Source organism: Suncus etruscus, chromosome 19 (genome assembly GCF_024139225.1).
Source record: "Suncus etruscus isolate mSunEtr1 chromosome 19, mSunEtr1.pri.cur, whole genome shotgun sequence".
NCBI lineage: Eukaryota > Metazoa > Chordata > Mammalia > Eulipotyphla > Soricidae > Suncus > Suncus etruscus.
This window is the reverse complement of record NC_064866.1, coordinates 40,003,946-40,011,579: the sequence shown is the minus strand read 5'-3', so window position 1 is coordinate 40,011,579 and position 7,634 is coordinate 40,003,946. Positions and strand designations below refer to the sequence as shown.

Sequence of the window (7,634 nt, the reverse complement as noted above, 5' to 3'; positions counted from 1 at the left end):
ATATACCCTAGGAACACAAAAATACAATACAAAAACCCCTTCCTTACACCTATATTCATTGCAGCTCTATTTACCATAGCAAGACTCTGGAAACAACCAAGATGCCCTTCCACAGACGAATGGCTAAAGAAACTGTGGTACATATACACAATGGAATATTATGCAGCTGTCAGGAGAGATGAAGTCATGAAATTTTCCTATACATGGATGTACACGGAATCTATTATGCTGAGTGAAATAAGTCAGAGAGAGAGAGAAAAACGCAGAATGGTCTCACACATTTATGGGTTTTAAGAAAAATGAAAGACATTCTTGCAATAATAACTTTCAGACACAAAAGAGAAAAGAGCTGGAAGTTCCAGCTCACCTCTGGAAGCTCATCACAAAGAGTGATGAGTTTAGTTGGATAAATAACTACATTTTGAACTGTCCTAATAATGAGAATGTATGAGGGAAATTGAGAACCTGTTTAGAGTACAGGCGGGGCTCGGGTGGGGAGGAGGGAGACTTGGGACATTGGTGATGGGAATGTTGTACTGGTGATGGGTGGTGTTAAGAAAAAAATATTGTTATTCAATAATGGAATACAATGTATATACAATATATTATTATATACAATACATTGCATTATAAAAAAAAGCAGGGAAAATATTGGATTGCATCCAACTAAAAAGCTACACTGAGCAAAAAATTGAACATTAAAATAAAGAGAACCCTCTGATTGGGATATAAAAGTTTGCACATTTACACATCAGATAAAGAGTTAATAGACAAGATATATAAAGCACTCTCAGAGCTCAAAATTAGAATCATAAAACAGCCCCATCGAAAAAAAAGGGGAGACAGAGATAAAGGCCTTTCCTCAAAGAAACCATAATATGGCAAACAAACACATGAAAAAACATTCATCATTTCTTGTTCGCCAGACCCACGGGGACATGGGAATACCATAAAACAATAGTTAAAGAATATGAAATTTGGGACCGGGTGGTGGCGCTAGAGGTAAGGTGTCTTCCTTGCCTGCGCTAGCCTTGGATGGACCGCGGTTCGATCCCCCGGTGTCCCATATGGTCCCCCAAGCCAGGAGCGACTTCTGAGCGCATAGCCAGGAGTTACCCCTGAACGTCACGGTGTGGCCCAAAAACAAACAAACAAACAAACAAAAAAAAGAATATGAAATTTATTGAGCTCAACATTGAGGATTCCTATGCCCAAGAGGCATAAAGGACCCTGGGCAGTCTTTTAGCACACATTAAATAGTTTTCCTACATAAAGGCAGGGAGGGAGACACATTCCCACCTAATTGACATATGGTGGAGTTACAGAAAAAGAAACCAAGGTTAGAATACCTGATACATCCAATTTATGAGGTTGTCTTCTCTATTTTCACGCTAGTGAGGGCTATTAGTCTTGTACGAGAGCCCTTTTCTCATAGGTATTGCTCCTAGGGTACTTTCCTCATCTCTGATCTACAATTCACCTGAGAAGTGTCTAGTTGAGGTTAACTCTTTGTTACTTTCATGGTGTGGAGGGGCTGTCTGTCTCACAATCTCTGTGTTCTTTCTTTATGCTGTTTCTGAAATATCCAAAATAAGAAATACATGGAAGTTAGTACAGCCTGACAGACTAATCACACACACACACACACACACACACACACACACACACACACACACACACATCATATTTACAAAAACCTCAGGCAACTCTAAGTTTGGCTTCCAGTCAGGAATGTCTTCATTCAAAGCTAACTCCTCATAGCTAATGGAACGATCACAACTTATTATTAGGGAAACCCAAATTTGAAGAAAACAATATCACTATCATCTTGCACCAGAGAATATGATAAATATGACAAAATGACAAATATGACAAAGACTGATAACAATACATGATGTTGAGGGTGTGGAGTAAATGGAACTCTCTTTTATTTATGGTTGAGAGAACTATTAGATGGTTTAGATTTTTTGGAAAATGTTTGTAGACTCCTCATAGCATATCAAGACCATTTGATTCTAATCTTTAGGATTTATTCCAAGAGCATAAAAACATTAATCTGTACACCTCTGTTTGTCACAGTACTATTTATAATACCCGGTGTCTGGAAACAGCCCAAACAAATAAGCAACAATATAACATTCAAGTATGAGAAAAGAAATTTTGCAATTCATTGCAGCTTGGATGAAACTGGAGTATGCTGAGTGAAATCAAAAGTAGAAAATAAATATTTAACACTATTGTTCATATGTCAAGTAAACAGGAAAAAAAACATTTACAGAATTTCCAATAGAAACAAACCCTGAGAATATATCAAAAGAACTTGAAACTGAAGAAAGAGCGGATGGAGGAGAAATGAACATACTGGGATAGTAGAAAAAGGATTTGGAGTCACTGATGAGGAACTGATCTGCAAATATAAAATAAATGGCTTTAGCTCTTCTCCTCCTCCTCCTCCTCTCACTCCTCTCCTTTCCTTCCTCTTCCTTCTCCTCCCTCTCCTTCACCTCCTCTCCTTCCTTCACCCCTTTCCCTCCTCCTCTCCATCCTCTTCCTCCTCTTCATCTCCACCTATTCTCTCTTCTCTTTCCTCCTTCCCCTCTTCCCCCTCCTTTCTTGTCCTCCTCTGCTCTCCTCCTCCTCTTCTTCTTCCCCCTCTTCTCTTCCTCTCTCAACTTTCTCCTCTCCTCCTCCTCCTCCTCCTCCTCCTCCTCCTCCTCCTCCTTCTTCTTCTTCTTCTTCTTCTTCTTCTTCTTCTTCTTCTTCTTCTTCTTCTTCTTCTTCTTCTTCTTCTTCTTCTTCTTCTTCTTCTTCTTCTTCTCCTTCTCCTTCTCCCCCTCCTCTTCCTCCTCCCCCTCCTCTTCCTCCTCCTCCTCCCCCTCCTCTTCTTCCTCCTCCTCCTCCTCCACCTCCTCCTCCTCCACCTCCTCCTCCCCCTCCTCTTTCTCCTCCTCCTCCTCCTCCTCCTTCCCTCCCAGCCTCCCTCCCTTCATCTTGACTTGGTGCACGTGGCTCCGTCCGAGCCCAGCCGAGACCCAGGCCCAGGGCCCCCCGGAAAACACCCGTTGTGGAACAAACGTGCTGGCCAGCAACCGACCGAGGCTTTCATAAGAGTGAGCATGAGTCTCCTTATGATCAGTGAGAATGTAAAATTAGCTCGTGAAATTATGACTCAGCCATGGCCTATTCTCAGGGAGTGCTTGAGAAGATGAACGAATACCTATACTCAAAGACACAGAGCTCCAGCAGAAGTGGCAACAGTCTTGGCAGGAGATCAGTGTGGAAGCCAAGCATGTGAAGGACATCATGAAAACACTAGAGAGCTTTAAACTAGACAACACTCCACTAAAAGCAGTGTACCAGGAGCTTCTGAGGGAGAAGTCTGGTCCTTGCTGGGACCTGGGGAGCCAAGACCCTCCCCAGAACCGAGGAAACTCCAATCTCCACAGTCCAGTGGCCCTAAAGCCCATGGAAATCGTCCAGGAGCAGCTGGACCTTCAACACAACAACAGAGGACCTTCACAACAACAGAGGGAAAGCTGTCCGTTGTCGGGAAAAGAAGTAACAATAAAGGAAGAGAGGAAAAGAACAAATTACATGCAGCATTCACAGAACCAGAGGCAAATAAATTTGACAGTACCGGATAGGACAAAGACTTACTAGAAGCTTTGGAAAGGGATATGATCTCTCTGAATCCCAATGTTGGATGGGACGATATTGCTGATTTCATAGAAGCAAAATAAGTTGTTTAAGGAAGCTGTGATTTTACCAATGTGGATGTCAGAATTCTTTAAAGGCAGCAGGAGACCATGGAAATGAGTGCTGATGGTCGGCCCTCCTGGCATGGGGAAGACCCTGCTTGTCAAAGCAGTGGCTACAGAAGAATGCAAGAGCACCTTCTTCCATGCATCACCTCCAAGTAGGGTGTCTTCTCTTTGAAATGGCCCAATTTTATTCCTCAGCCACTATATTTATTGATGAGATCGATTCCATTTGTAGTCGCAGGGGGACTTCGGAAGAGCATGAGGCCAGCAGAAGGGTGAAGGCCGATCTGGTGGTTCAGATAGATGGTGTTGTAAGTACCTCTGAGAACGATGACCCTTCCAAAATGGTCATGGTTCTTGCAGAGACTAATTTTCCCTGGGATATTGATGAGGCTTTAAGACGACGTCTTGAAAATAGGATCTATATTCCGTTACCATCAGCAAAGGGCAGAGAGGAGCTACTGCGGATAAGCCTGCGGGAGCTGTAATTGGCCGGTGATGTTGACCTCACAAAAATAGCAGAGAACATGGAAGGGATGCATCCTTGATGGCCATGAGAAAACGAATCGAAGGTTTTACTCCTGAAGAAATCCGGAATCTTTCAAGACAGAAACGCACGTGCCCACAGCTATGGAGGATTCTGAAATGGCTTTAAGAAAGGTTTCCAAATCAGTATCTGCTGCAGATATTGAAAGATATGAAAAATGGATATTTGAGTTTGGATCATGTTAATTCTCACATGTAAACTGTGAGGACCCTACCTTAAGTGTTTGAATAATTAAATGTAATTTTTCATTGAAAAAATAATGGTTTTAATGTTATTGTGAATTATGCTTCAATAAAAATAAAATGGGGGCCAGAGTGGTGGCACAAGTGGTAGGGCATTTGACTTGCATGCACTAACCTAGGATGGACTGCGGTTTGATCCCCTGGCATCCCAAGCCCTGGTTCCCCAAGCCAGGAGCAATTCCTGAGTACATAGCCAGGAGTAACCCCTGAGAGTCACCGGGTGTGGCCCAAAAGGCAAAAATAAATAAATAAATAAATAAAATTGCGGGAAAGTAGATATTATTAAGAAAAAGTATTTGATTGAGACCAATCAATTAAATAAAGAATAAATATAAATGCATAGTCAAAAAATAAATATATTTGGAATATATTTATATTTTTATAATTATATTATTTTATAATTTATAATTATATTGATAATTTTATACTTATATATTTTTATATTTTTATGAATGTAAAATCACCCCATGCATTATATTTCTAACCCCAGGTGGATGGGTCTGAAGAAGGGTAGCCATGAAGAATTAATAAACCAAGTCAGTCAAGAGAGAATATTGGCATTTGTTTGGCTTGTTGCTTCATGGTCTCCCTGTGTACCAAAATGAACTTTCTTTATTCTCCCAGTACAAATTCAACCGGACAGGGGAGGGTTCAGTGAGATTCAAGTGTAACTTTACATATCAAACGCATAGGTAAAAAGGAAAAAGAAAAATGAGGAATGCCTTAGTTTTGGGTAAAGGCAGGGTGTAATTTAATCTAGTAAGTGATGAGAAAGTGAAATTCAATTCTAAATTCTTTTTTATTTTTACATATTCATTTATTTTGGATCACACTCAGCAGCTCTCAGGGGTTACTCCTGGCTCTATGCTCAGAAATTGCTCCTGGCAGGCTCGGAGACCCATATGGGATGCCGGGATTCGAACCACCATCCTTCTGCATGCAAGGCAAACATTCTACCTTCACGCTATGTCTCCAGTCACAGATTCTTTTTTAAATACAAAATACTTTGCTTAAAGATTATGTATCACTTAGTTGACATAGTTATCATAATACATTTGTGTAAAGGTGGGAGAAATACTATTTTAAAATTAAGAAGACAGAGGCTCGGCTGGGCTCAGAACACTCCGCATGCCAGGATTTCTTGGTGTGTTTGCCTGGTATGTTGGGGGCTCTGGGCAGGACAGCTAGCCATAGGACCCCTGGGCTGACCACTTGGTCCAGGTGAACAAGATTCCCCCCACACCAGGCGGGTCTTCAGGGCCACGCCTGGTTAATCGGGCCCTGGGGGGAGGGGGTGAGAAATTCCTCCCTAGGCATCCAAAAACTACAGAGGCTCAGCTGGGCTCAGAACACTCCACATGCCAGGATTTCTGGGTGTGTTTGTCTGGTATGTTGTGGGCTCTGGGCAGGACAGCTAGCCATAGGCCCCCTGGGCTGACCACTTAGTCCAGGGGAACAAGATCCCCCCCACACCAGGCGGGTCTTCCGGGCCACGCCTGGTTAATTGGGCCCTGGGGGGAGGGGGTGAGAAATTCCTCCCTATGCATCCAAAAACTACAGAGGCTCGGCTGGGCTCAGAACACTCCGCATGCCAGGATTTCTGGGTGTGTTTGTCTGGTATGTTGGGGACTCTGGGCAGGACAGCTAGCCATAGGCCCCCTGGGCTGACCACTTAGTCCAGGGGAACAAGGTCCCCCCCACACCAGGCGGGTCTTCAGGGCCACGCCTGGTTAATCGGGCCCTGGGGGGGTGAGAAATCCCTCCCTATGCATCCAAAAACTATAGAAACCCCCGAGCGCGCGTACTTTATTTATTGAGAGTATGTTTTGCATATCTAGAATGTTCATTTTTTATTCTGCCCTTTCACACACCCCTACAAATCTCTTTTTTACTCCTTAACTCTCTAACCCCCCCCAAACGTCACTAACCTACATTACTCTTTTTAACTTCAATAGTGTACAATCCTAATCACAGACCAAAGCCATGCATGTGTGTAACAACCCCAAACTCTTTCAAGACACATAAAATGGACATGTATTTCTTTAGAATATTTTGTGTTTTCTCTCTGACAACTATAATTCTTACTAAATGTTGTCTTATACAATGACGATTCTAACCACTTTTTATCTTTTCTATTTGAGCTGTTTAACAAGGAATTTTGGTGAAAGATTCCCCCAGTTTAATGTTTATGATTGAACCATATCATGGGAATTGTTGGAATTGTTCCTATGGCCCCCATATGCGCCAATAACATCATGTGGCATTGCTCCTTTTTTGCATAGGCACATTAAAATGGGAAAATACTATACATACAAATAAGATCCTATCTAATAGAGATTGGAACACACAAATCTTGTAGTGCAAGGGGACCTTACACCCTGAACATTGACCTGAAACAGACCTCAGAAGAAAGAGCATTTTCCATTCACCCCTGAACCAGGGAAGCCATCCACAAAACATCCAGGCTTGTCTATAACATCACCTGGAAGTAATCCTCTACCACGGAAGACCCTACACTGCTCAGACATCAACCTGCTCAAAAGAGACTTCCCTTAACACTGAGAAGACTTAACAACCACAATGACCTGCTTACAGGACAGGGCTCCCTGTATTGCCCTTTGATTGTGAGATGAAACGAGAGGACGCTCCATATCCTGACTTCAATGTAGGATATGCAGATTCCAGGATCTTTAATACAGAAACATGATACCAACAACAGAGACTGTGTGAAAAATAAAAGTGTGTTGGCACTACAGACAATGTCTTGGATTGGATGATCTAGCTTGCCTGGAGCTTAGAGCGTTGATCTTGTGCCAGGAAACTTCAGGGGTCGGGTCTCTTTGTATTTAGGCCAAGGTTATTTCTTTCCATGTCCCTCATATTTTGATGGGCCTATGCAAACAACAATTGCCACTCTAACACCATTTTTACTGTGCTTCTTTGACTCTAATCCTTAAAAATAACCCACTTAAAATTTGAGGTTAACTTAAGATAATATGCATGTATATGGAAATGTAAAAATATACTATGCCTGTAATGTTTAAGGAGTTACGTAAGTTTTATGGCTTTAGATTGCCTTGTATG

At 42.2% G+C, this 7,634-nt stretch overlaps 1 pseudogene; it reads left to right on the top strand.

Annotated features, from left to right (window-relative positions):
* The first annotated feature begins 3,116 nt into the window (after positions 1-3,116).
* Positions 3,117-4,493, top strand: LOC125997118 (katanin p60 ATPase-containing subunit A1-like; annotated as a pseudogene).
* The last annotated feature ends 3,141 nt before the right edge of the window (positions 4,494-7,634 follow it).